The sequence below is a fragment of the Halichoerus grypus genome, chromosome 8 (assembly GCF_964656455.1).
Source record: "Halichoerus grypus chromosome 8, mHalGry1.hap1.1, whole genome shotgun sequence".
In the NCBI taxonomy this organism is placed as follows: Eukaryota; Metazoa; Chordata; class Mammalia; order Carnivora; family Phocidae; genus Halichoerus; species Halichoerus grypus.
This window is the reverse complement of record NC_135719.1, coordinates 147,514,361-147,542,047: the sequence shown is the minus strand read 5'-3', so window position 1 is coordinate 147,542,047 and position 27,687 is coordinate 147,514,361. Positions and strand designations below refer to the sequence as shown.

Below are 27,687 nucleotides of genomic sequence, written 5' to 3'. Positions count from 1 at the left end.
CAAAAGGGTCAGCTTTAATCAATTTACTTTACTGGAACTCAGTGCTTCAGAAATTTATTAACAATGATTTTTATATTACATATATTACATTACATACTCTCCTACTTGGATCAGGAATAACCCGTTTTGTCTTTATTCATTTATTTGTTTCTTGATTTATTCATGCATTGATTTACTGAAAATACAGTACCCAAAAGCCCAAGAACAAACTGCTGAGTATTTTTAACTCCTAGAATAAGCTCATTTCCCATAGAGACAACAGAGAGGAATCTTTTGTAACGGACCTCAGAGTTACAGGGTTTAATCAAAATCCTTGATTTCAGACACCCCAGGGTACTCATCATTGATCCAGGTTAAGAAATCTTTTTCTTCATTTATACCTTTGTTTATTGATCCATTCATTGATCCACCAACAGTAATAAAATCAATATCCACAAATTTTTAAAAAGCCAAGAACCAGATCCTTGGGTATGACCAAGGTCTATTTATAGGCTCTTTTTCCATAACTAGACCTTTTCCCAAAAGTGTTTTCTTTGCAGTGGCCCTCAGCAAGGAATGATCAATTAACATCCCAGCTTCATGTGCATCCTATTCCAACTATCTTCCATCTTTCTATGTACTCCTTCAGTGAGGAGCTATCCAGTAGCACTTTGCATCATAACATGAATGTGCCATAACTGGGTTCTCACATGGTCACCATTAGCCACATGTAACTACTAAGTACTTGAAATGTGGCTAGTGCACACTAAAGAACTAAAGTTAAAATTCACTGAACTTTAATTATTTTAGACTTAAATAGCCACGTGTGGCTAGGGGCAACCACACTGAACAGTGCAGCCTTAGATTTTATCACTGGATAAATGTTTAAGTCAAATGCACTGCAAAAATAAGTTGGATTATTCATCTACTTTGAAAATGAATAAAATGTCTTCCATCTTACTTTCAACTACAATTGTACTGAATTGGATTAACAATAATATTTATTTCATGGCACATTCATATCATTGATCTGTGTATGGTTTAATTTAAATAATTCAGCGAACACTAATGAAAAATTCACCCCAATTGACAAGATCTTTTGACTATTATCTACTTTAGTCATTAGGTTCCTTACCCACAAAGATAACAGCCAAGATCTTCATCAGTAGAGACTAATTAAATCAACCATTGTCTTCATTCTGTGGAGTCAAGTGCCAATATTCAAAAGAATGAACAGTCTAGATTTAGAATGATTTAAAGGACAATAGTTGTGTGGTACAAGATTAATCAGGAAGTTGGTTCATTTCTCATTTTCATCACTGACCCAAGAACATCATTCCTTATTTATTTCTTGATTTAACTATAAATTTTAAATAATACAATGAATACTGTTGAGTTCATCGTGCAAAAATAAAAACTCTGCCTATTGCACTTATCTGTCTAGAGACCCCCTACCCACATAGGCAAGAGCCTAGACAATTTTTTTTCTGAAGGACTCAATTTGTATAGAAATAGATGAGCTTAAATTTGTGATTCATGGCATATTCTCACCAAGATCTATGCTTGACCCTCCTCATATATTAATTCAATCGTTCATTGTTTTATTTACTTATTTATGGAGTGACTCAGGGAATATTTGATCATACATTAAAATATACTAAAACACACACACAGGTAAACCCATGAACAACCCAGAATAGAAACGCTCTTCATGTGCAAGTGTCCACATGCCCATACCCAAGCTACGAAGAGACGATCAGTAGTATAAACAAAGATTAATCATTATTCTTGCTTCTTACTGGGCCATGTTTTGCCCCCTTTTTTTAAAAAACCATGGTTAGGACTTAATCTACTCAAATATAACAATTCATCAATATCTGGGAATTAACTAATATTAGATAGGAAACTTGAAAAACATTATTTTGTCTCCATGTCTATTATAGTACCCACAGAGCTTTAAAAATGAGCTGTTCCTCCTTTTTAATAAAGTTCGGCGAACAGAGGTAGATTAATAATAACTCTGTGGGGCGCCTGGGTGGCTCAGTCGTTAAGCGTCTGCCTTCGGCTCAGGTCATGATCCCAGGGTCCTGGGATCGAGCCCCGCGCCGGGCTCTCTGTTCAGCGGGGAGCCTGCTTCTCCCTCTCCCACTCTGCCTGCCTGTTCCCTCTCACACTGTCTCTCTCTGTCAAATAAATAAATAAAATCTTTTAAAAAATACATAAATAACTCTGTTCATGAGGCACATTCTAATATGAACTATGCTCATTCTTTTTCCAATTAAGTATTTAATGAATTATTTATGTATGTAATTTTTCCTTTTCTAAATAAAAACAACCAACCAGCAAACAACCACCTACATGAGTCTTACATACATCTGCCTACCCACTCCTTCCAAAAAGGGGCAACAGCCGTTAGAAATAGATTTAACTGGAATTCAGGGCCACAGAAATGTATAATAACAATCCCTGTTTCATTATATACTCTCATAATTGGTCTATGCCCAGATTTCTTTATATTTACTCATTATTATATTTCTTCAATTTATTCATGCATGATTTACTTACAAGAATTCAATCTATACCCATAAAGTGTGTATGCCCATAATCAAGATACTTGAACATTCTGAACTTCCGCTCTAAGCTCATTTCCATAGAGGAAAAAAATGAGGCCACTTTTTAATTATGGACCTCAGAGTCACAGATGGCTTTAATCAAAATTTTTGATTCAGACACCCTCCAATCTCATCATTGGTCCACACTTGGCACTCTTTTTCTTCATTCATTTCTACCTTCATTTTCCTATGAATCACCAACTCCCAGAACAAGATACTCAATAGAACTATAATCTGTCTCTAGACTGATTTCTCACAGAGCTTTCAGACTAGATCTCCGTGTGAACCTTGCTTCGTATCAATACCATCATTAAAAATGTCCCATGATTGGGCCATGTTCATTTAATGTCCAGTTTTAAGCATGGTGTAATAAAAAACCCATAATCGTATCCCACATTTAGAACACAGACAGTATGCTCTACCTTCTGAGAGCTCCTTCCTCTAAACAGTTAATAGCCTGGATCTCTATCAAAATGAAAATGCTTCAATCCACTGTGGTTTAGAAATAATATGGAATAGCAAACAGTTCCAAAAATTAATTAAATGCCTTCCATTAAAAAAAAATGCATCTCAGTTGTGCTGAAATGGGTTAATTCTACTCCTTGGCCCCAGAACACATTCCCACTATTGGTCCATACTTAGTGTTCTTAAATTATTATTTTTGTGTATATAGCCTTTTGTTCTATTTAACTACCTTAGTGACCACATATGGACAAACCATACGAACAAGAACAAACTTTGACTGTTACATTTACTTCTTACCCACAGAAGTAACAGTCAAGATCTTCTTCATTGGACAATGGCTGAATCCAATGTGGAGTATTCATCCAGGAAGATAAGGTAGATTTTTAAAAAAGTGAAAAGTATAATTTTAGATTTTTAAGTAGAAGTCAGTTCTGCATTAGTAGATTAATCATAAATATTGGTTCATGTCACATTTTCATCAATACAACAGTGGTATCCTTTTCATTTACTGAATTACTCAATTTTTAGTGTGAAATAACATAAAGAAGATCTTTTATAATCTACCACCGAACACAAAAAGAACTAGCACTATTATTGATATCTGTCTCTATAACCTACCAAATAGTAAAAAGTTCAGATAATCTTTCAGTGGGAAAACTTGGGATGAATTTAAATTCTTATTTCATGAAACAATCTGAACAATGAGCCCCATACTATACTTTAATTCTTGTGTTTATCAATTAATTTATTTACTCACTTTTTAAATAACTCTAAGGTAATTTAATTATCTACTCTTTTTTTTTTCTACAGAAAACACAAAATGGTAGAGCCATCAACCACCCAAAACTAAATACTATTACATGCAACTTTCTATCTCAGCACTGTTTGCACTGATGGAACTTTCTGAAGTGATGGAAGTATTCTCTATTAGCACTATTCAATATGGTAACTACTGGCCACATATCTTTTGAAATGTGGCTAGTGTTACGAAGGGTGTGAATTTTTATTTTTAATTAATTCGAATTTAAATGTTAACAGCAAGATGTATTTAGAGAATGGGGGTTATATGATCTTTCCCCGAAGGAGGGGCCTGGATCTTTTTTACTTAAGTGGACTTCAAGAGGATAGAACAGGGTTAATCATGCTCCTTCATACATTATATGTGCTCCTCACTGACCCATGGTTTACATTCTTTTAAATAATGGATTGAGATATACAATTATTCTTTTACTCACTACTAATAATGGCACCAATAATGATGAACCCTAAGGATACTTCATAAGAAGGCTAAGTGATACTAAATGTATCCATTGGCTTTTCATTTGCAGAAATCAACAAAATACATTTACATTTTTCTTTCATTTTTAGTTATTTATTTTTCCATTTTTCTTTTGATAAAGTCTATGAACACAATTACTATACTCACCTTTCCAATGTTCATGCTTAGACCTTTTCTACGTTTCAATAATTATTTAATAATGTATTTTATTTTTTATCATTGATTATGTTCAATCTTGTTTATTAAAATCATCTCATACTAATGGGCTTATCATAATTTGCTAGATTATAATTGAATATACATATTCAATTAAATATTGTTGATTACTATGCAATATGTAATTTTCTTGTCTCTTTTTAAAATAAGACATGCCACTGACTCACCACCACCTCAGAACATTTTAAAACACTGAGGTGCACATATATCCATCTATATGCTCCCAAAGGAGGAGCAGCCTTAGTCTGCTTTATTTTAGCTCAAAATTCCAGAAAAATATTAATAATAATCCTTGATTCATTAGCTCCTTTCATGATTGGATAAGGTGCAGCCCTTATCTTTACTTACACTTTACTTATAATAATACAATTCATAGTTGTGAACAATAAAACACCACCACAAAACAAGACCACCTCAAATATTTCTAATTTCATCTATAAGCACATTTCCCATAGATGCAATGGACCTCAGAGTTACAGACTGGGTTTAATCAAAAATTTTATTCAGATGCCCCACGCACACTCATCATTGATCCAGACTTGGTATTCTGTGCCTTCATTTAATATAGTGTTCTGATTTATTCATCGATTCATTAATAATACATTCAGTGTGCATGAATTAGGAAAATAAAATGAAGGTCCTTGAAGATAGGAATATGTCCATGAAAGTTGACTTCCTACAGAGCTACAGAACTAGCTCTCTCTGTGCAATCCACCTCAGCATTGCAAAAATGAATTAATCCATTTCCTTGCATCATCTCAATTCTATTAGTCATTGGTCCCCGCTTGGGCTCTTTCATTTAACATCCATGTTTTAAAGATGGTACAGTGAACTACCATTTTGTACCATGAGTAAGAAAAAGGCAAAATTTCCCATTTTCTTATGTTCTCCCCTCAGTGGGTTCATAGTCTATAATAGTATCAACCAACGGAGAACTATTTAAATCAACTGTGGAACAAAAGTAAAATGGAGTATAAAAGTGTTTTGAAAATTATTGAAATGCCTTTCATCCTTCATCTCAGTAAATTTACTAATGCTGAAATGGATTAATCATAATTCTAAATTCATAACATATTTTAATCATTGGTCAACGTATGACCACCTTTGAATTTGCTCATGTATGCAGCCATTTATTCTTTCCAAACATCTCAGTGAATACCCATGATCAAGCCCCCAAGCAATACATGAACATTGATTATTGCTTACATTGATCTCTTCTCTCTTTACCCAAAGAGATAAAAGGCAAGATCTTCACCATGAGATAATAATCAAATCTAGTAGATTGTGCTCATTCTGAGGAGTAAAAGGCAAACTTTAAAAAGAATCAGTCTATATTTAACTATTTTAAATGATCAAAAGTCAACCATAAACCTAAATTTCCATAATTTTCTAAACATTTGGAAGAGAGAGTTCTACTTCATATTTACTAATTTGTGTGATTTTTTTATTTTAAATAATAGAATGAACACACTGAACCTAGGACTAAACAGAAGAAAAATAATTATAATTATTAGGAATATCTGTCTGGACCTGCTACCCATGTAGGTAAAAGCCAGGATCATCTTTTTAGTTGAACTTTATTTGTGCAGAATTAGATACCTGGGAGATTCAATTCAAGGCACAATCTCACCAGGGATCCAAGCCTGACCCTACTTAATATATTTATTAATTCACTCACTAATTGTTCTATTTAATTACTCCTGGGATAATACGGCCATCCCTTCATTTTTCTAAAAGAATTCCAAAAATTAAACAACCATCAAAAGAGAAGCAAAATACTTATTATTTATAAATGTCTATGTGCACCATTAGAAAGGCCTAGAGCTCTTTGAATTCCTATGGATATCAACTGTATAAAACATGATACATCATGATCTTTACATCCAACTGCATGCTTTCCTTTTGTGCATTGTTGGCTGACTTTTTAAAAAACTGATATAAATGCAAATACATTTGCTCACTTACAATTATACTTCAATATATGTCAGCCCACTCACACTGGATAAGTACCTTGAATAATATTTACATTTGTCCTTATGTCATTACCCAGAAGAATAGCAAACTGATTCTTTAATATTTGTTTGCTTACATAAAACTGCATAAAAAGATTGCATTAATCATGAGTGTGGTTGTATAAAACATCATCATTGCTCCATGCTCTCCCTCTCAATTACATAGTTTATTCAATCAACTACTTATGTAAATATATTTCCCTTTCCTTAATAAAATGATCAATTGGCAATGTGCCTCAACACAAAGCAAAACACTGACTCTTATGCTCAGCTGACCATATGCCCCTTACCAAAGTGATAAAAACCTTGACTACTAATTTATTGGGACTAAATATCCCAAAATTGTTTTAATAACTACCCACGTTTCATTATATGCCTTAAAAGTAATGCATGTATATCTCTCTTATTCTTTATTCATTGATATATTTCTTTATTCATGGGCTAATTATATTATAATAATGCAATTCATACCCCAAACCACAAAAGCCCACGAATAAGATGCTGTAGGCTCATTTCCCACAAAGAGAATAATGAGGTGTTTCTTTGTAATGGACCTCAGTTGCAGATGGGTTTAATCAAAATTCTTGTTTCAGAAACCCCATGACATTCATCATTGGTCCATACTAGGAAATTTTTTTTTGTTTATTGATTAATATTCCAATTCACAAATAATAATACAATCACAAAATTCCAAAAACGAGATCCTTGAATTTTAGGCTTTTCTCCCAAAGAGCTAATAAATTCATCTTTTTTGTAATGGTGTTCAAAGCTGCACATGCAGATGGATCAAACTCCCTGCTTTGTATCAAACCCACATTTAGCACTGCTTCCTGTGTGGCCCTTTCTTATTTAATTTGTCCATATGTCAAAGATGGTTCAATGAAAAATAATGAAACCACCATCTTCAATCACCTCTGGGCTGCCCCGAAAGAGCTATCAGCTAGCTCTACCCATATGGGAATGCTTAAATCAACCATGGTAAAAAATAAAGAATATTAAACTGCTCTGAAAATAAATTAAATAACTTCTATCTTCTTTTAAAATTACCTCTATTGTACTGATTTAGATTAAACATAATTTTTGGTTTATAACACATTCCCATCATCGGTCCACACTTGAAGTGTTTTATTTATTTTGTGTGTGTAGTACACAATTATTCACTTTGAAATTCTTCAGATAAGACCCATGAACAAGCCATCCAAACAAAGAATGTGAACTAAGGGACTTACTTATATTAGTCTTCATGCTCCTGGCTGACTATAATAACTCTTACTAAATGATTGAGTCAGCAGTGCTATTGTTCACTCTAGGTAGGAAAAAGCAGATATAGACTACATTTAGAATTTTTTAATGGCTGTTAATCAGACAGAGCTAGATACCAATAAGAACTTTGGCTCAAACATGCAGTTCTTTATTAATCCAGTATGGAATTCTTAGTGATAAAAAATATAATAAATACTATTAAGTCCACCACCTTAGCCCAAGATTAAGATCTATAATGTTTACAAATATCTACCTGTATCAACACCTATTAAGGGGATGCTTATCTAACAGATTATTGACTGAGGCAAACACTTTCCTTTTTCTTAGTTTAAAAAACCCCCCAGCAAACTACAAAAACTCCAAACACTGCCTCTTAGCTGCAGACACTAATATGTTCCATATAAAAGGGGATTACACAGTAAGCCTTTCCATTTTCCTTCAGGATTGTATTGATATTAATAGTGTTTACTGCACTCTGCTAATTGTCCCATGAGGAGGCTTTTAGTGTTTCATGTATTCATTTCTTTCTTTATTCACGCATTGATTGACTTGAAATAATACAATCCATATCCATGAACCACAAAAGCCTGGGGCAAGTTTATTGAATTTTCCTAACTTCTACTATTAGCTAATTTCTACAGAGAATATTGACTGGTTTCTTCTCCGTAATGGACCTCAGAGTTACACAGAGGGCTTCATCAAAGGTGTTGATTCAGATACCTCCACCAAATACTCATCATTGATCCAGGCACAGCTTGCTAGGTCTTCATTCACTTACGCCTTTTGAATGGATTCATTCATTCACAGATTCATGGTTAACAGTTCTACAATCAATCACCTTTAATGACACAAAACTGAGAACAAAAGCCTGAAAGACAAACAAGATCTGCTCATTGCCCCCATTCATGGGGAGCAAATAGTCCCTCACTTTTCACAATGAAGCTCTGTTTTACTCATAGGGATTAATCAGCAAGCTTGCTTCATATCAGTCCCTTACTTATGAGTGGTGTCCACCTGCTCATTTTCACTGGACTTGCCCATACGTGAAAGCTGGTGTCATCGACAACCACAGACCTCTCATCTTAACCCACAAGGGACAAAACTGACATCTGCCATCTTCCGAGGTCTTCCAGCCTCAAAGCGTTAATAATTGAGATCTTTGGGAGCCTGGGTGGCTCAGTTGGTTAAGCGACTGCCTTTGGCTCAGGTCATGATCCTGGAGTCCCTGGATCGAGTCCCGCATCGGGCTCCCTGCTCGGCAGGGAGTCTGCTTCTCCCTCTGACCCTAACCCCTCTCATGTGCTCTCTCTCATTCTCTCTCTCTCAAATAAATAAATAAAATCTTTAAAAAAAAAATAATTAAGATCTTTATCAGTGAAGGAATGTACTAAGCAAATGTGGCAAGAATATTAAATGGGAAGATAGACTGCTTTGAGAATATGTGAAATGCCCTCCATCACGTTAGTAATGGTCCTTAGCTGAGAGGAGTCAAAGTAAATATAAATTTTAATTCGTGACACATTCCAATCATGGGGCTCAGGATTGGCATTCCTTAATTTCATATATTATTTAACTACTTATTTTATTGAACTAATTTAGTGGGCTCCCATAAATAACCCCCATCTAAGCCTTGAACACAAACATTGATATTACTTACATCAGTTTTTACACTTCTCAGTCCCAGAATTAACATCCAGGTCTTGAGGATTACAGAATGATTAAATCTGCTTTGTGTTCATTCTACAAACAAAGGGAAAAGGGGGGAGGGAAGACAATTTGCAAACACAGTGAAAGCAGAACTCTCTTTTTTAAACTTACGAAATTTGTGAAGAGGACTAGTTAACCAGAAGCTCTATTTCATATCACATTCTCATCATCTTCCCAAGGATGGTATCTCTTACTTAGTTAAATTTCTACTAAATAATAGGAATACTATTGAATTCCTTGCTCAACACAAAATAAAATAAAAATTACCAATTAGAGACATCTGACTTTATTTGCTACCTATGTAGGGGGAGCCATGATCACCTTTTTATTGGACTTATTTGTGTGGAATTTAACATATTTTATTTGTTTCCTGGTACAATCTCCCAATCCTCCACTACACGTATTTATGGATTTATGGATTCACTCACTTACTGGTTGATTTTATTATTCAGGGAATAATAATACCATCTTTCTAAAGAAAACTCAAAATGGTTAAACACCAACCCAGAACCAATCACAATAATTGGGAAAAGTGCAGATGCACCTTTCAAAAAATGGAAGAGCCTAAAATTTTTCTTAGAATACTTGTCATTGGAAAACTACGATGAATCAAAATCCTCATATTTAAACATGTGTTGCTAATTGGTCCATGGTTTGCTGACTTTTTAAAAATAGATTAATATATAAAATTATACTTTCTTTCTCTTATACAAATACACTAATATCTGTGATCTTAACCACTGGACAAAAACACTGAACAAAATTTATGTGTGGCCGTAGTCATTACCATCAATAAAAGGCTTGCTTCTTTTTTATTGTTTTAATAAAAGTTAGTTTTAAAAAAGATTGGATTAATGATGAGTGTTGTCATATAAATCATTCTCATCATTGGTCTCTGCTTGGCTCTCAATTATGTGATCATTTAACCAACTATTATAGAGTAAATGTGTTGCCATTTCCTTAATAAAAGAATCAGTCAGCAACCCACCACCAACAAACACTCCTGAGTATTATGTACAAATAACCATATACCCCTTTCATTTACTACTCATTTATTAGAAGTCAGAGTTTCAGCCAAATTTTAATAATACTACACCATGTTGCATTACATTCCTTAATAATAATTGTAAAATTGTCCTCCTTTTTTCATTCACTGACACATTTTTTTTTATTTGTGGGTCAATTTTATAATAAAATACAGTCCATCACTAAGAACCACGATAGCCCAAGCACAAGGTACCACGTGCTCCTTTCCCACAGAGGGAATAACTACGTGTCTCTTTGTAATGGACCTCAGAGTTGCATATGGGTTTAATCAAAACTCCTGTTTCAGATACCCCATGGTACTCATCATTGGTCCAGGCACGTTTTTCTTCCTTAATATCTTCATTTATTTATTTATTCATTGATCCATAAATAACAATACAATCATAAAATTCCAGGACAAGATCCTCCCAAAGAGGATCTTTGGCTCTTTTCCCAAAGAGCAAATAGACTAGATCTCCTTTTACAATGGACCTCAGAGAACACATGTTCTTTTTATATATTATGTATATATATTATGTGTATATGTATGTATATATATATTTTATATATCTATGCCTCATACCAAATCCACATTCACCATTGGTCCTTCTGTGGCTTTATTTTATTTAATTGCCCATGTTTTAAAGATGTTTCAATGAAAAGTGATGAAACCACCATCTTTAATCACATCTCAAAACAAAGTCTTCCATTTGCTTATAGGCTGCCACACAAAACAGCTGTCAGTCAGTACTACCCCAATAGGGAAATGTTTGAGTCCTCTGTGGAGGTAAATAAAATGAAATATTAAGTAGTTCTGAAAATGAATGAAATGACTATCTTTTTAAATCACCTCAATTGTGACAATTAGAAGTAATTTTTGATTGATAACATATTCCCATCACTGGTCCATATTTGGAGATTTTTATTCCTTTTATGGACATTTATTCTTTCAATATACCACTAAACACTCATGAACAAAGTATCCCAACCAAGGATGGAAACTCAGTCTTACTTACATTTGTCTCTATGTTCTTTACACACAGAGCTAACTGCCAAGATGTTGTTTCTTAGAAAATGAATAAGTCTGCTGTCTTATGCTCATTCTGTGAAGGAAAAAGTAGAATTAACCTAGGTTTTTAATGTATGTTAATTACGTGGAATTAGATAGTAGTAAACTTTGGTACTTCTTAATTAGTCTAGTATTTTACTTTCACATTTAAATACTGTACTAGCCACTGTTGAATACACCACATAGGGATAAAAACAATATCTATCAAAAATATCTTTATATTTTAGGGGCACCTGGGTGGCTCAGTCATTAAGCGTCTGCCTTCGGCTAAGGTCATGATCCCAGGGTCCTGGGATCGAGCCCCGCATCGGGCTCCCTGCTCCGCGGGAAGCTTGCTTCTCCCTCTCCCACTCCCCCTGCTTGTGTTCCCTCTCTCGCTGTGTCTCTCTCTGTCAAATAAATAAATAAAATCTTTAAAAATATATATCTTTATATTTTAATAGTCCTAACAGAATAAAAGGTAATTTCAACAGATGTTTCTTTTGCAGGATTGAGTACATTTAAATCCTTATTTTACATTCTCTGTGATGACTCATGCCATGACAAATCGAAACCAAAATGAGATGCCACCTCACACCAGTCAGAATGGTTAAAATTAACAAGTCAGGAAAGAACAGATGTTGGTGAGGATGCAGAGAAAGGGGAACCCTCTTACACTGTTGGTGGGAATGCAAACTGGTACAGCCACTCTGGAAAATAGTATGGAGGTTCATCAAAAAATTAAAAATAGAGCTACCCTACGACCCAGGAAAGAGCCCTGATGTCCATCCACAGATGAATGGATAAAGAAGAGGTGGTATATATATTTACAATGGAATATTACTCAGCCATCAAAAAGAAAGAAATCTTGCTATTTGCAATAACGTGGATTGAACTAGAGGGTATTATGCTAAGCAAAACTAGTCAGTCAGAGAAAGACAAATGCCATAGGACTCACTCATATGTGGAATTTAAGAAACAAAACACATGAACATAGGTAAAGGGAAGGAAAAATAAAATAAGATGAAAACAGAGAGGGAGACAAACCATAACAGGCTCTTAACTCTAGGTAACAAAACTGAGGGTTGCAAAAGGGGAGGTGTGGGGGGAAGGAGTAACTGGGTGACGGGCATTTAGGAGGGCACTTGATGGAATGAGCACTGGGTGTTATACTCAACTGATGAATCACTAAATTCTACCTCTGAAATGAATAATACAGTGTATGTCAACTAAATTGAATTTAAATAAAGAATTTTTTTACAAAGACTAAAACTAAAACAAAAAATCTGCTACCAGAGGACATTTACCAATGCCTGGAGATTTTTTTGACTGTCACAACTGGGGGTGGGGGGTCAATACTGGCATCTAGGAGATGCCATGAAATTACTAAACATTCTACAAAGTACAGGCAGCCTTCCGGGCAATGAATTATCCAGCCCAAAATGTCAGTAATGAGGGGTTGAGAAAATCCTGCTGCACCCTCTTCAAAATAATTGGTTGAGACGTAAATGTATTTATACATTCACTCACAATATCATCAATATCTACAAACATACAAACCAGATTAGAAATTTAAATAGAATTAACAGCTGTTCATATGCTCATTACTCCCAGATATAACCAAACAGATCATATTTTCTTGTTTTCAACAAGCAACCAGCACCTTGAAGACGACAACACAGAACAAAACAACATTGCTTTCCTGGTACTCATCTGGATATGTTCCTGTCCTGAACAGGTATCAGATTTAATCAATATATTATGGAACTGGGTGCTTCAGAAAATATTAATAATAATAAACATATTACACATTCCCATAATTGGGCCACATATGGCACTTTGTCTTTTATTATGTATTTATTTATTCATTTATTAATTCACTTATAGTGCTACAATCCAGACCTATGAACCTTCATAGCTTAAGAACAAAATCCTGAATATTACTAACCTCTGCTGTAAGCTGATTTACTATATAGTTAACTAGGTCTCTGACCTCAGAGTTATAGGGTTTAATCAAAATCATTGATTCAGACACCCCAGGATACTCATCATTGGTCCAAACTTGCCCCCTGACATTTGAAGAGTAAATGACCTAGATCTTTATCACTGAAAAAATGTTTAAATTAACCATGATACAAACTATAACATTAAAAGCCCTAAAAGTGAATAAAAGTCCTCCATGATTTTTAATAAACCCAGTTGCACTGAGTTGGATTAATTGTACACTTTGGTTGGTTTCCATTATTAGTCCCTGTGTAGCATCTTTTGATTTTATTTAGGTATTAAGTATTTATTCTTTGACATGATGCCATAATGAACAAACCACCTAAACCAAGGACATAAATTCTGACTATAATCTACTACAGTCTCTAGGCTCCTTACCCACAAAGGTAAAAACTAAAATCTTTATTACTATTGAATAATTAAATCAGCTATAGTGTTTTTGTTCCATGAATTAAAATACACTTTTTATAAAGAATAGAACAGCATAGACTTAACTTTTTTTAATGGACTGGAGTCATGAAGTACTAGACGAATAAACCTTAGTTGCTACCACATTCTCATTATTGACTCAAGAATGACTCTATTTTTTATTGACTTATTTACCATTTAATTTTTAATTTATGTAGTGAACACTGTTAAACCCACCACCCACTAGTTGCTAAATAACTAAATGTAACTAGTACTACTATCCATCTATATACTCCCTAACTACATGGTTCACAGCCTCACTGATCTTTTTTAAGGGTCCATACTCATGCATTGCAGAGAGTGCACCATGAGCATTGGTCGAAGATTTACCCTAATTTATACCCTATTTATTGATTCACTCATGTTTCTCTCTTAATTAATCAAAGAATAATTTGATTATTTATTCATTGTTTAAAGAGAAATAGTAAAACCCGCCAGTACTCCAAAACTGAAATACCAGTTCATGCAATTGCTGATATCCACTTTGTCCAAAGTGGGGTAAGTCTAGATTTCTTCCTCTTCGTCTAAAATGGTTTAATCATTATATTTGTTTCAAGACACCTACTCCTCTGCCTTCTTTTAAATAATTAACCAATATATGAACTCATTTGTTCATTAACTTTTAACAATACATTCAAAGTGAAGGCAAACTAAGGCACTGGACAAGAACATTGACTAATACTAGTATCTGTCCATATGTTCATTGTCCACAGATATAACCTATTAGACTCTTTTTGTTTTTTTCAAATAATAGTCAGCAAACAGGATTTGTTTGATCATAGCTACGATCATATTCTCAATATTAGTCCATGCTGGGCTTTCTTTCAATTAGGCACTTACTTAAACAATTGTTTTTAGTGTGAAGGATTTGTTCTTTTTCTAAACAGAACCAACAATAGCTACCTACCAGAAATCTGAAACAACATGGATTCTCATGGAATAGGATCCATATTCTTTATGGAAAAAAGTAAGATAGACTTGATCTATTTAGATGAAGAAACTCAGAGTTTCAGGAACTAATATAATAATAATTCTTGTTTCATTGCAGACTCACATAATTAGTCATCATTCATTTACTCATCTTTGTTCTTGCATTGCTTTACTTAGGATATGTTTCACAGACATTAAGAACTAAAGCTCAGGAACAGATCATTGACTCCTCCTAACTTTTGCTGTTTAAGTCCCTCTCTCACAGAAGAAATAAACTAGATTTCTTTTTTCTAATGGACCTCAAAGTTATAGAGTTTAATTAAAATCTTCGATTCATACATCTCAGAATACTCATCATTAATCTATACTGAACGTTGTTTTATTCCTTTATTTATGAATTCCTTATTCCTTTATTCATTGATTCACTAATAACAATATAATCCATTCTCATGAATCAAAAAGCCCAAGAACAACACCCTTGAATATCACTAAGAACTGGCTCTATGCCCATTTCCCGCAGACAAGGACATTTTTTGCAATATATATGTATGCTCTTTGCAAATACAAATTAGCTAACATCCTTGCTTCGTATCAATTTCATTGGTCCATGCTTGGCTCTTTTACATTTAAAGATGATTCAAGAAATAACCATGGGAACTTTAATCTTTCTCCACATCTAGAACATCAACTATTTTGTCCATCTTCTTGTGTGTTCCTTCCTCAAGGAATTCACAGCTTAAATCTTTATCAACGGAGAAGTACTTAAATGTATTGCAATGCAAAAATAAAACACAATGTGGACGAACCCTGAAAACAAATGAAATACCTTGTATCTTTTTTTCTGAATTTCAGTAGTACTGAATCAGATTAATCATAAATCTCAATTTGGGTCTGTGCTGGTGTTACTTGGCTTTTTATTCATTAATATATCCATTCATTACTTCGGAAAATTCAAGCAATAGCCATAAACCAACCTCCCAACCAAAGAATATAAACTCTGCTACTTACATCAATTTCTTCTTTCCTTACCCACACGGTTTGTGAAAGCCAAGATCTTTAGCATTAGAGAATGATTAAATCATCTGTGGTGTGTTCACTTGGTGAAAATGCAGACTCTCAAAAGAGAAAGAGCCTACAGTTAGATTTTTTTAAAGTGAAGGTTAGTCTTGCAGTATCAGATCAATCACGAACGTGGGTCATTTTAGAAATGTCATCATTGTCCATGAATCGCACTCTTATTTATTGACTTACTTAATTTTTCTTTTTAAACAACACAATTAACACCAACATGAGAATATGAACCATTATCTACCATAAATATCTGTCTACCTACCCCCTATCCATAAATTTAACAACTCAGTGGTTGCTTTTAATGGACCTCACTTGTACAAAATTGGATAAATGTAAATCTTTATTTTATTGCATATTCTCACCAATGAAGCACAAATTTTTCTGATTGATACTGATTCATTTATTTATTCATGTATATAATTAGGCATAAAATAAATCAATTACTTACCCATTTTTCTAAAGAATTTCCCCATGCAAATTTCCATGTACAACTGAACCTAATAATACACTGTATGTTAACCAACTGGAATGTAAATTAAAACTTAAAAAAAAATTCTATGTGTACTTTACCCAAAGTGGAATGAATTGCGAGTTCTATTTTTTTATCTGGACAACATTTGGGTATAAAAGGAGCAATCATTATCTCTGGTTCATAACACATATTCCTCATTGGCCTTTGCTCAGCCTTCTTTTGAATAATTAACCTATATAGAAATGCACTCCTTCATTCCCTTATGACAATATGTCAGTACCAATGAAAACCAAGGCACGGAACGGGAATATTAAATATCCAGTCTACATGCTCATGGCCCAGAGACATAACTCATTACTAAACCCTCTTTTGATTTTTTTAAAAAAATTACACTAGTGAATACAGTTATATTAACTGTTAACTCTGGTCATATGACACATCCTCAATATGGATTCACATTTGGCCCTCTCTCAATAAGACAATATTTAAACAATTATTTATTTATGTAAACCCCTTTCTTTTTTTTTTTTTGGTCCTTCTTAACTAAAACCACCAAACAAAGAATGAAAGCAGCAACATGAACTCTTGGGTATTATCTGTCCATACTTGTCCTTATGGAAGAGTTCAGAGCTTTGATTTATCCATGGAACCCAGTGTTTTAAATATACACTAATAATAATCTTTGTTTTATTACATAACTTCATAGTTGGTCCACATGTGGCCGTCCATATCTTTGTTCATTTACACATTTCCTTATCCATTCATGAGTTCATTTCCCAAAGAGTCTACCTTTTCTCTTTTTCGCAGTAGTCCACAGATTTCCAGACAAGGATTAATATAATTTTGTTTGTTTGTTCTATTTTTATTTTTTATTTTTATCTTTTTAAGTTTTTATTTAAATTCCAGTATAGTTAACCTACAGTGTAATATTAGTTTCAGGTGTACAATTTAGTGATTCCAACACTTCCGTACAACACCTGGTGCTCATCACAAGTGCCCTCCTTCATCCCCATCACCTGTTCCCCCACCCCACCCCCACCTCCCCTCTGGTGACCATCAGTTTGTCCTCTGTAGTTAAGAGTCTGTTTCTCAGTTTGCCTCTCTTTTTTCCCTATGCTCATTTTTTGTTTCTTAAATTCCAAATAGGAGTGAAATCATATGGTATTTCTTTTTCTCTGACTGACTTATTTTGCTTAGCATAATACTCTCTAGCTCCAACCAAGTAATATTCATATATATATATATATACACCTCTTCTTTATGCATTCATCCATCAGTGGACACTTGGGCTGCTTCCATATCTTGGCTACTGTACATAATGCTGCTACAAAAATAGGAGTGCCTGTATCCCTTTAAATTAGTATTTTTTTATTCTTTGGGTAAATACCTAGTGGTGCAATTGCTGGATTATAGCTCAGTTCTATTTTTAACCTTTTGAGGAGTCTCCATACTGTTTTCCAGAGTGGCTATACTAGTTTGCATTCCCACCAACAGTCCAAGAGGGTTCCCCTTTCCCCACATCCTACACAAGTTTAGATTCAGACTCAATCCCCACTCCAGGATTCATCATTGTCCCCAGCTTTGCATTCTTTTTCTTCAGTCCTTTATCCTTTTGTTTATTGTTTCATTCACTGTTCCAATAATAATATAGTCAATACATATAAATCATAAAAGCTCAAAAATAGTATCTTGAATATTACTAGGATCTATTCATATGTTCATTTCCCATAAGGCTAACACATTAGATCTCTTCTTGCAATGACCTTCAGAGGAGCACACATGTGCTCCCTGAATCATTTGAAGGGATGAATATTAAAATCCACTGTCATGTAAATATAATGTGTGAACATGTATGAAACATCTTCCATCTTTTCTTAAGGAGTCATTAATTGTACAGAATTGAATTAATCATCATTATCTAAGGTCCATAATCTATTCTGGTCATAGGTAATATACAGCATTCTTTAATGTTATACTTCTATGTACCTCTTTATTACCTGAAATACTTCAGTGAACACCCTTGAGCAAGTTCCCCTAACCAAGCACATACATTTTGAAAATGTATCTTCATCATTAGATATGATTAAATCAACTATGGTGTCTCAATTCTGAGATAAACATCAGGCTTTTTAAAAATAATGAAAAAAAACAAAAAATAATAATAATGATGAAAAAACAATAAATTTAGGTATGTTTGTAGAGTTCTAGATTAAACATAAAACTTGCTTCTTTTCATTGGCTCAAGAATATCACTACTGCTTCTTTACTTAATCATTTAATTTTAATTTTAAATAATATAATGAACACCACTGAATCTACCATTCAACCCACAAGTAACGACTATGACTATTATAAACATGCCCATGTACTTTACATAGGTAACCTCTACATTGTCCTTTCAATGGATCTTTCTTGTACTGATTGGATAAATTTAAATCCTTGTTTCATGGCGTATTTTTAATAACAACTTGGTTGTTATTAACCATGTCATGTCCATGGTTGACTCTACTTAGTATATTCATTCATTCAATTACTCATGGAATAATTTTACCTGTTGTTCATTATATAAAGAAAAGGCAGGGGCACCTGGGTGACTCAGTTGGTCAAACATCCGACTCTTAATTTCAGCTCAAGTCATGACCTCAGGGTTCTGGGATCGAACCCCACTTCAGGCTCCACACTCAGAGAATTTGTTTTAGGATTTCTCTCTCTCCCTCTCCCTCTTCCCCTCCCCCCACTCACTCTCTCTCTCTCTAAAATAAATGAATAATTTTTTTTAAAAGAAAGAAAAGGCAAAGATGGTAGCTTCAATTATGGTGAGCACCACATAACATAGAGTTGTCAAAACACTATGATGTACACCTGAAACTAACGCAACATTGCATGTTAACTGTACTTCGATTTAAAAACAAAAAACAAGAAAAAAGAAAAGAAAAAGCGAAATGGTAAAATACGTAGCCCCTCAGAAAGGAAATAACTACTCTATGCATCTGTCTGTGTGTATTATACAAAGCAGGAAAAGCCTAGCTTTTTTAAAATATGCAAACAGTAGTGTAAAACAGGATAATCATTATCCTTATTCCATAATAAGGGTCCTCACTGGTGTATGATTTTCACCTTTTAAATAAAATATGAATCTATTCATATGCTTACAATAACATATAATATGTCATTATTATAATTATAACTCACTGGACAAAACTTTGAATAATATTAACATGTGATCATATGCTCACAGTAAACCATCTTGTTATAGGACCTATTCTCATCACTGGTCCATAACCTTTTTTTTCAATTAGAGCCTTATTATTTACTTATGCAAACATCTTTCCCTTTTCTTAATAAAATGAACCATCAGCAACCCACCATCAATTCATAATCACAACATCCAATCTTGGGCATACCTTTCCATTTGTTCCCTGCTGAATAGAGTAAAACCTTGACCTACTTATTTTCCTAGACCTCACTGCTTCAGAAAGGTTTCAAAACACACTCTCATAATTGAATGATGTGTGCCTTTCCTTGTCATCATTCATCCCTTCATTTCTTTCCTTAATCAGGTGTTATTTCATTTGTGATTAAAAACATCCCACACCCAAGGAACACAAAGCCTAAGAACAGGATCCTGAATATTCCTTTCTTGCCTCATAAGTACCTTCACCACAGAGGGAATAACTAGACCTCTTCTTGGAATGACCTCAGAGCTACCGAGCTTCATCAAAATTTTTAATTCAGACACCCCAGGGTACTCATCACTGATCCAAACTTGGCAATTTTTTTTAAAGGTTTTATTTATTTATGAGGGAGAGAGAGAGAGCAGGAGCAGGGGGAGGGGCAGAAGCAGGCTCCCCACTGAGCCTAACCAGTGGGGTGGGGGTGGGGGAGGCTTGATCCCAGGACTCTGAGATCATGACCTTAGCCAAAGGCAGACACTTAACTGACTAAGCCACCCAGGTGCCCGTAAACTTGGCATTTTTTGGTCTTCTTCATTCATATCGTCCTTTCTGCCTCATTTTTACATGCATACATTATACTACCGTCAATAGCCAGGAGTCACAAATGCCAAGAATGAGAGGAATGATTCTTACTAAGGTTAGTCTATCAGCACCTGTCCCATAAAGCTAATACATTTGATGTCTTTTTTCAGTGCAGCTCTGGTTGCTCATGGGGATTGGTCGACAGCTGTGCTTCCTATCAACCTCACATTGATAACAGGTTTTTGCTTGTCTCTTAACTTTACGTGTCCACATTTTAAAGATGGTAAAATGAACGACTGTGAACCATCCTCTTCCCTCACAACTAGAATAATGTTATTTTCTCCCATCGTCCTATGTTTTCTCCTCCTTCAACAAGTAAATAACCTTGATCTCTATCAAGGAAGGGATGTTCTTCTAAATATACTTTGGTGCGAAACTAAAATGACATACTATTATGTGGCCTTGAAAATGACTAATCTATGAACCTCGGTTCATAACATATTCATATCCTTGGTCAATGCTTGGTGTTCTTTGATTTTATATATATGTATATATATACATATATATAAAGCCAGTTTTTAAAAATGATTCCTTGGAAATTCATGAACAATCTCCCCAGAGAACAGGGACTTTGGTAGTTATTTATATTGGTCTCTGTGCTTTTTACCCACAGAGGCGACAATGGAGACCTTCACCATTAGAGAATTATTAAGTTGGCTGTGGTGTGTTCATGCTGTAAATGAAAAAGCCAATTCTAAATAGTCTCTATTAGATGTGTCTAAGTGGACGTGAGTTTTACATTGCCAGGTTAATAATAAAGCTGGATCATATCACATTCTCATTATTGGTGCAAAAACTGCACTCCTTTTTATTTATCAGTTCATTTTATTTTTAATTTTTGGCAATGTAAACATCATGGAATCTAAGACTTGACTCGGGAATAAGGCTTGTAACTATTATACTCCCTACTCTTAATTAACAGCCTAATAATTATTGTCATGAATTTTATTTATGCAGAATTGTATAGATTTAGAACCTGGCCTCATGGCACATTCTCAACAGTCCTAGCTTTATCACTTACCTATCTAATTGCCCATGGAATAATTTGATCGTCTATTTATTTTTTTAAAAATAGACATAATATATGATAAAAACACATTTCAGAACATAACATTATAAGTAATGCATTATATATAACATAAATATAAAATATGATAAAATTATATATATACTTACATATAATAGTAAACTTTCCAGCAGAAACCCAGAACTGAAATACCATCATTACATGAACCTGTCTCTATGTCCTTAACCCAAGTAGGAAGGAACTAGATCCCATTTTCTTTATATGTGGACATCACATATTGTCCACAGTTGCCTTCTTTTAAGTAATCATTTGAAAATGATCATATTGTGGTGCCTGGGTGGCTTCGTCAGTTAAATGTCTGACTCAATTTCGGCTCAGGTCATAATCTCAGGGTCGTGAGACTGAACCCTGCATGGGGCTCCGCCCTGGGGGTGGAGCCTGCTTAAGATTCTCTCTCTCCCTCTCCCTCTGCCTTTCCCTCTAAAAAAATAAAATAAAATGATCATATTCATTCAATAACTTACCACAATATATAACTACTTGAGATTCTACAGACCCTATACTTGAACACCTAAACATACTAACAGCTGCCCACACCCACACACTCATTACCCATAGAAATAAATATGTCCCTTTTCATTTTGTGTTTTTAAATAAAATTCAGTGAACACAATTAAATTAATCATGACTGATGCTACATAGCACATCCTCAACACTGGCCCATTCTTGCTTCTTTTCAATGAGAGAGTTACATAATCATCGGTTTATGTAAACATTTTTTCCTTCTTCTAAACAAAACCAACAACCAGCAAACTCCCACCAATCCAGCCTGCAGACATGCGCATATAGATACATCTGTGTGTGCTCCTACGTGTCTGGCCTTCCTATGTGCTATAAAGGGGGCAACAGCTTTTACCTATGTATTATATTGAAACTTGGTATTAAATAAATATATTACTAATAATGCTTGTTTCAGGATACACTCTCGTAAATGATTCACATGTGACCTTCTTTGTCTTCATTCACTTACACATTCATTTATTCATGCATTCACTGATTCACTTACATCAATACAATCCATACGCAACAATCACTTAAGACCTAAGAACCAGATCCCCAAGGGGCTTGAACTCTATTCCCTTAGAGAAAATGACTAGGTTTCTTTATTTTCTTTCTTTTAAATTTCAATTTCTTTGTGGTTAACGTACAGTATTATATGGACCTCAGAGTTTAGGGTTTAATCAAAATTCTTGATTCATATACCCCAGAACTACTCATCATTGATCCAAGCTCAACATTCTTTTACTTCATTTATTTATACATTGTGTATTGATTGTTTATGCATTATTTATTGATTACTTCATTCATGGCCTAGCTGATTTAAAAAAAGCACTTCCTATGAATCACAAAAACCCAGGAACAAGATCTTTGAATATTGCAGAGAGCTGTTTACAGGCTTATTTCCCACAGAGCTAGTAAATGAGATCTCTTTTTAATTGGACCTCAGTGTTGCACATATGTGTTAATCAATAAATTTGCTTCATACCCATCCCATGTGTTTGACTGAGCTCTGCTTGCTCATCTTTCACTTAATTTCTTCATATTTTAAAAATAGTACACTGAACCTACCATTTGACTCTCTCCCTAACTAGGACACTGGCAACACTTTCTATCTTCCCAGGTGCTCCTTCCTCAAAGATTTAACAACCTAGATAGTTATCAATAGAGAATGTTCTTAGAATGTGGTGTAGAAATAAAATGCAATATTAAGGAACTCTGAAAATGGATGCAAACCCCTCAAACTTTGTTTCTAATGGATCTCAATTAAACTAAAATGGACTTGTCTTAATATGTGGTTCATTACACATTCCCAGCTGTGGTCCAAGCCTGGTGTGTCTGATTTCACTTATGTTTACAGTGGCCATTCTTCCTTTGAAACAATCCCACAAAAAACCCACATGAATTACCTCCACACCAAGAACACAAACTCTGTCACTTACATGAGTCACTTTGCTCCTTATCCACAGAAGGGACAGCCAAGAGCTTCCTCATGGGAGAATGAAGAAATCAGATTGAATCTGTGGAGTAAAAAGCAGATTTTAGAAAACTGAAGAAGCAGTATAGATTTAAAATTATTTTAAAGACACCTTAGTCTTACTGTACTAGATTTATCATAAATCCCTTTTTTATCACATTTCCATTATTAGCCCAAAAACGGCCACCTTTTTATTTACTGACTTCTGTAATTTTTAATGTATGTAATATAATGACAACTGCTAAATCTACATCTTAGTAGAAGAATTAAGAACTATTCCTGTTCCAAATCCTGTGTATTAAACCCTAACCACACAGGTCTGAGCCTAGACTGTCTTTTTTATGGATCTTCCTTGATTAGAATTTGACAAATTTACATTTTCATTTCTTGACATATTCTCATCAATGATCTATGCTTGACCGTACTTTATAAACTTATTCCTTTGTTTGTTTGGTTTTGGCTTATTTGCTCATGGAATGACTTGTCGTATTTTCTCTTTAAAAAAAAAAAATGCAAAATACTATTACAAGTAATTGCCTCTACGCCCTTTACCCAAAGCGGGCAGAGCCCCAAACCAACCGCTTTTACTTATATGGACATCTGAAGGGTAGAGCAAGATTAATAATGAACTTCCTCTAACGATATATTATCCTCATGGATACATAAATGCCCTTTTTTAAATAATCTCTTCCTGGGGCGCCTGGGTGGCTCAGTCGTTAATCGTCTGCCTTCGGCTCAGGTCATGGTCCTGGGATCCTGGGATCCTGGGATCCTGGGATCCAGCCCTGCATCTGACTCCCTGCTCGGCGGGAAGCCTGCTTCTCCCTCTCCCACTCCCCCTGCTTGTGTTCCTGCTCTCGCTATCTCTCTATCAAATAAATAAATAAATAAATAAAAATAGAATGAAAAATAATCTCTTCCTTCATTCACTTATAATAATATCATCAAAATTTGTGAAACTATATACCTAGACATACCTAAATAATACTAATATTTTCCCATAAACTCAAATACCCACAGAAAAACAGATGTGTTTTTCAAAAATGATACTGATTGAGAATAACTGATCTAATCATAACTCCTCTCACGTAACACATTAACACTGGCCCATGCTTCCTTAATTAAGTATTCTGTAATCAATATTTATTATGTTTCCCTTTTTTCCCCCTTTTCTTAATAAAATTCTTAATAAAATTAACAACCACCAACCCAGAAGCAACACTGACGCTTACAGACATCTGCCTACATGTTTCTGATAAAATATGGTAAAAGCCTTGAACTCTTCACTTCCTGGAACTCAGCTCCTCAGAAACGTTTTAATAATAATTTATTTCTCATTAGATACTCTCATAATTGGCAAATACCTAGCCCTCATTGTCATTATTCAGGGATATGTTTCTTTATGTACTCACACAGGGATTCACTAATAAAAGGACCCATACCTAAGATGTACCAAAGCCACAAGCAAGACGCCTGTATTCCTAACTTCTGTGACAATTCATGTCCCGCCAAGACAAGAAATGAGATTTGTTTTTATGATGGACCTCAGAGTTACAGGGTTTAATCAAAATCCTCGGTTCAGACACCCCAGGGTACTCATCATTGGTCTAGGCTTGGGACTGTTTATTTATCCATTTATACATTTGTTCATTCATTCATTCATTGACTAAAAATTATTTGATCATATTCATGAATCACAACAAAGCAGGAGAAAGGTAAAAGAATATCACTAACTTCTGTCTTTTGTTTAATTTCTCCCAGAACTAATACACTAGATCTCTTTCTACAATGTACTCACTGTTGCGCATACGGATCCATCATTCTTCATGCAAACCCACACCCTTCATAACCATGCGTGGCCCTCTTATTTTAGTCTTTCTTTAATTTGGTCAAATTTCAAATACATAACAAAGACAATCCAGGAACATCTTATTTTACCTCACCAACCTTTCACCAACAATCTTTACTTGTGTTTCTCTATCAACCTGTTAGTCACCCAAATCTTTATCAATGGTGGAATGTGTAAATCGAGAGTGATGGAATATAAAATGAAATATTAAACAAATGTAAAATGAATGAAGAGTCCTCTTTCACCTTTTTTTAAAAAAGACCTTGCTTAATAGGGCCTAATGAAAGGGATGCTTCCTCCCCTCCATTAGGATAAAGTTTTATGGACTGCAGTTGTGGTGACGTATGAATTACAAACTTCAGTCCATGTTACATTATTATCCTTGTACCATGCATGGACTATTATTTATTTTTCATTTTTAAAGTAAATAATATAATAATGTAATGAATATTGACAAAACCACTATTCAGCCCTCCACCTATGACTTGGACAGTACATTTTTTATCTTCTCCCACCAAGATACAGAGATCTTCAATGTTAGAGAAATGTTCACATAAACTGTGGAACACCCAGACAAGGTAATATAAACAATTGATAAAATAAATTAATAAGCCTATGTCTTTCCTCCATGAACCTAAGACTTTTTTGCTCGTGAATCTCAGTTGTACAGAACTGAATTAATTATAATCTTTGTTTCATGAGACACTCTCATCTCTAGCCTATAACTAATCTTCTGTTATTAATTTGTGTATTATTGATTTATATAATTATTTATTCATATTTAATATTCAAAAGACTCCCATTACCCAACTACCCAACACAACTGACTAAGAGAGGAGCCATTAGTCACATATGACTATTTAAATTTCAAATTTAATAAACATCAATTAAAAATTCAGTTCCTCATACACACTAGCCACATTTCATGTGCTCAAGAGTCACACGTAGCTAGTGGCTACCATACTGGACAGAACAAATTATATAAAACACATCCATCACTGCAGAAAACCCTATTGGGCAACACTAATGAATACTCTTTATCTCTACGGAATAGTCTAGAACTTTTTCTAACGAAGCTAAATAGGATTAATTATAGTTCTTGATCACTGGTCCATGCTGATTCTTGTTTGATTTGGTCATTTCTAAAGAAGTTTTAATGAGCACCCATAAATTCAATCTCTTACTCTTACAGGAAGAACACTGACATTATCTTTCTTCCTTTGTGCTCCTTGCTCAGCATTAGCATCTTAGATCTTTATCCATGGAGAATTGTTTAAATAAACTATGTATATATACACAGTGAAACACAAAGTAGCTGGTAAAAGGAATGAAACAGACTAGATTATTTTGATAGAGGTCAAAAGCGCAGAACTGAATTAACTGTAATCATTGGGCCCTTCTCATCACCAGTCCATGTTTTGGCCTTTCCTGTATTTTATGCATTTATGTAATTATTTATTTGTTTTTAGTACTAAAATCAACATCCAACACACCATCATGCAAAAACAACAGTATTGACTACTCCTTAACCAATACATTTTTTTAAATGGAAGTTAGATGTACAGAATTAGAATAATCTTAATCCTGGGACCATGAGATATTATCATCATAGGACCATGTTTGCCATCTCTTGTTTTATTCCTTAATTTGTTCACTCATGTATTTACTTAGTTATGAACACCCTTGAACAACTTCCCAGCAAAGATTTAAGAACATGAACTATTACTTACATTTTCTTTACGTACCTTATCCGTCCAAATAAGATTCAACATCCTCATAAATATTGCATGATTAAATGAACTATGGTGTGTCCATTTTGTGCAACAGAAGGCAACTGTTTAAAAACTGAACACCCTGGATCATTTTCAATGGCTTTCACTTGTGTAGAACTAAAATAATGGGCCTTAGTTTATGAATCATTACTCTCATTGGTCTACACTTGGCCCTTTTTAATTTTATCTATTCCTTTCAAAAAATTGTAAAAGAATACCTATGAATCTTACCCAACAAACAGAAAACTACCATTATCTGTCTCTCTGAGCATCACTTTTGCCAAGTTAACACCCAAATTTATCAATGCAGAAGTGCCTATATAAACCATAGTGTATAAATTAATAGTAAAATGCTTTTAAAATAAAATAGCTTAGATTTTTTTAATGTCCTTCAAATTTGCAGGATTATGTAATC

At 34.2% G+C, this 27,687-nt stretch overlaps 1 long non-coding RNA gene, 9 other non-coding genes and 2 pseudogenes across 18 annotated transcripts in view; all 12 read right to left on the bottom strand.

The window, feature by feature from the left end:
• Positions 1 to 27,687, bottom strand: part of LOC144378889 (uncharacterized) — an 83,113-nt gene that overhangs the window by 37,091 nt on the left and 18,335 nt on the right. For 3 of the 9 annotated variants that reach the window (XR_013440831.1, XR_013440835.1, XR_013440833.1), the window contains exons 8-14: positions 23,617 to 23,694; positions 11,576 to 11,662; positions 9,484 to 9,566; positions 7,793 to 8,694; positions 5,758 to 5,844; positions 3,354 to 3,394; positions 1,115 to 1,178 (exon numbers count right to left, since the gene is read on the bottom strand). This is a non-coding gene — a long non-coding RNA (uncharacterized LOC144378889). Of the gene's footprint in view, positions 1 to 1,114; positions 1,179 to 3,353; positions 3,395 to 5,757; positions 5,845 to 7,792; positions 8,695 to 9,483; positions 9,567 to 11,575; positions 11,663 to 13,555; positions 13,667 to 16,017; positions 16,125 to 23,616; positions 23,695 to 25,093; positions 26,231 to 27,687 lie in introns of those variants that run through there. The other 6 variants (XR_013440834.1, XR_013440832.1, XR_013440839.1 and 3 more) reach the window with 5 other exon arrangements.
• LOC118537316 (small nucleolar RNA SNORD113/SNORD114 family) lies at positions 279 to 351 on the bottom strand. The gene has a single exon (XR_004918073.1). It is a non-coding gene; the product is annotated as a small nucleolar RNA SNORD113/SNORD114 family (small nucleolar RNA).
• LOC118537312 (small nucleolar RNA SNORD113/SNORD114 family) lies at positions 2,662 to 2,735 on the bottom strand. The gene has a single exon (XR_004918068.1). It is a non-coding gene; the product is annotated as a small nucleolar RNA SNORD113/SNORD114 family (small nucleolar RNA).
• Positions 5,012 to 5,087, bottom strand: LOC118537320 (small nucleolar RNA SNORD113/SNORD114 family; annotated as a pseudogene).
• LOC118537329 (small nucleolar RNA SNORD113/SNORD114 family) lies at positions 7,112 to 7,184 on the bottom strand. The gene has a single exon (XR_004918082.1). It is a non-coding gene; the product is annotated as a small nucleolar RNA SNORD113/SNORD114 family (small nucleolar RNA).
• On the bottom strand, positions 8,495 to 8,573 carry LOC118537324 (small nucleolar RNA SNORD113/SNORD114 family; annotated as a pseudogene).
• Positions 10,820 to 10,894, bottom strand: LOC118537317 (small nucleolar RNA SNORD113/SNORD114 family). Its single transcript, XR_004918074.1, has one exon. It is a non-coding gene; the product is annotated as a small nucleolar RNA SNORD113/SNORD114 family (small nucleolar RNA).
• Positions 13,595 to 13,666, bottom strand: LOC118537321 (small nucleolar RNA SNORD113/SNORD114 family). Its single transcript, XR_004918076.1, has one exon. It is a non-coding gene; the product is annotated as a small nucleolar RNA SNORD113/SNORD114 family (small nucleolar RNA).
• LOC118537330 (small nucleolar RNA SNORD113/SNORD114 family) lies at positions 15,303 to 15,374 on the bottom strand. Its single transcript, XR_004918083.1, has one exon. It is a non-coding gene; the product is annotated as a small nucleolar RNA SNORD113/SNORD114 family (small nucleolar RNA).
• Positions 20,244 to 20,315, bottom strand: LOC118537277 (small nucleolar RNA SNORD113/SNORD114 family). Its single transcript, XR_004918037.1, has one exon. It is a non-coding gene; the product is annotated as a small nucleolar RNA SNORD113/SNORD114 family (small nucleolar RNA).
• LOC118537318 (small nucleolar RNA SNORD113/SNORD114 family) lies at positions 22,833 to 22,904 on the bottom strand. Its single transcript, XR_004918075.1, has one exon. It is a non-coding gene; the product is annotated as a small nucleolar RNA SNORD113/SNORD114 family (small nucleolar RNA).
• On the bottom strand, positions 25,190 to 25,261 carry LOC118537323 (small nucleolar RNA SNORD113/SNORD114 family). The gene has a single exon (XR_004918078.1). It is a non-coding gene; the product is annotated as a small nucleolar RNA SNORD113/SNORD114 family (small nucleolar RNA).